This window comes from Branchiostoma floridae, chromosome 16 (assembly GCF_000003815.2).
Source record: "Branchiostoma floridae strain S238N-H82 chromosome 16, Bfl_VNyyK, whole genome shotgun sequence".
NCBI classification, from domain to species: Eukaryota; Metazoa; Chordata; class Leptocardii; order Amphioxiformes; family Branchiostomatidae; genus Branchiostoma; species Branchiostoma floridae.
The window spans coordinates 1,222,298-1,223,977 of record NC_049994.1 but is presented as its reverse complement, the minus strand read 5'-3'; the positions used below and the strand labels follow the sequence as shown (position 1 = coordinate 1,223,977).

The 1,680-nt window shown below is 44.0% G+C and overlaps 1 long non-coding RNA gene across 1 annotated transcript; it reads left to right on the top strand.

Annotated features, from left to right (window-relative positions):
* Positions 1-866: 866 nt before the first annotated feature.
* LOC118403918 lies at positions 867-1,327 on the top strand. The gene is made up of 2 exons (XR_004829717.1): positions 867-943; positions 1,117-1,327. It is a non-coding gene; the product is annotated as an uncharacterized LOC118403918 (long non-coding RNA).
* Positions 1,328-1,680: the final 353 nt, after the last annotated feature.

Sequence of the window (1,680 nt, the reverse complement as noted above, 5' to 3'; positions counted from 1 at the left end):
ATATCTGATGATGACTACATTTTACTAGTATTTTTCCTCATGAATGCAGGATTTTCAATGCAGTCATACTGATTGTAATTTGAATCATCCGACGACCATATTGACGGGTAATTGAATTAAACAGTAGAATCTTCGTGTGGTTAACAGACGTACGCTGTAATCCAACATGGCGCAGATGACGTTAAATGAAAAGCCTGTATACTTCCAACACATACACAGCTGCTATACCTTGTCAAATGCCTGGGAAAGACCTAGTCGTCAGCCTGCTGTTTTGAACACCGCAGATCTCCTCAAAATTGAACCCGGAGATTCTCCCGATGTCTCCCGGAACGTGTCGTGAAGTACCGGTAGATATTCTTTTCCATACGGTGCGATTCCGATAGAAGAGACGGGCTCGCGTTAGCTGTCTCGTACCGCTGCAACAAACGAAAAAAAAAGTTCAACGGCTGCCCAACGGTAAGTGGAAAAGTGACACACAATTAGAACTGGGCACCTCTGATAAACAGCAATAATTGATAAAGTCCACCTACATAGATAAGCAGAACTTGTCGTCTGCCTCAACGTATAAAACGATATCTCCCGGGATGTTATCGTGAAACACCTGCTGTAAAGGTTGGTGTCTGTCGTCGGCAACCCTTGTGTCCCATGCCGTTTGTAGATAGTTCTGCGTACGGTGGTGCGAGACGAAGTGGTTACGGTCTCGCATGACTCAAGAATCGAATGACAATGCCGTGGTCTAGACAAGCTAACAAACGCGTGCCCAACACAGGTGAAAAAGATTACTGGTCTGTGATTGGTCAAGAAATTAATCAATTTTGTAGACTAGGCGAATCGTGCACCTGCCCTGTCTTAATCTGCCGGAAACCCCGCCATTCGTCTGAGTGAAGGACTCACCTCGCAGCGTCCCAGCACAGAACAACATCGCGACCGCTTGAGACAACAGGTAAGTAAGTACCTTATTGTGTTTCTACGTCTTCTACGGTTATCATTAGTCCGATAATTAAATAATCCGTAACGTTCACATCAGAGAATGCAAAAAAAATTACATGTAAGGCATCCTTGTGCCTTATTCCTTAGATGTTATTACGCCTCTAAATTATTCACTTTCTTGCTCAGTCCAGGATCTTAGTGGTGCCATCAAGCCCGGATCAACTGCAGCCGCAATGTTCAAGTTAAGTGCTTATGTGTCTTCTGGGGTTAAAATGGTAACATCTTGCAGATATGGACTGGGACTAACTTCTCATAGCCACGATAGAAAGTAAATGAATTGAGTGTGTTTTGTTGACATGCCGAGGGATGTTTCTGGTAGATATTCGGACGTGCATTTTGTAAATGGACCTTTTGCAGTCAAGGCTCCAGTCCGTTTCCGTGGTGTACATGCCTGGTGTGTGGCTGATTTTGGTTTCTGTTGGTTTCTGTGGCTGTGTTGCCGGGAGTGTATTTGGTCAGTCATTGTACGTAAATTCTGTTGTCTACAAAACAGGGTCTTCCCTGGTTCACCATCTGTTGTAATTTCTGTTTTATGTCATGGTCAGTGGTTGTCGGGAACCTAGACCATTACATAATCTGCTTTGTGTCGCTCTCTTTGGTCCGAACCAAGAGAAACACACAGGCCAGAAAGGACGACAGTTGGTTGAAGAACTATTTGATATTAGTAGTTAATTCCTGTAGAAATACTCG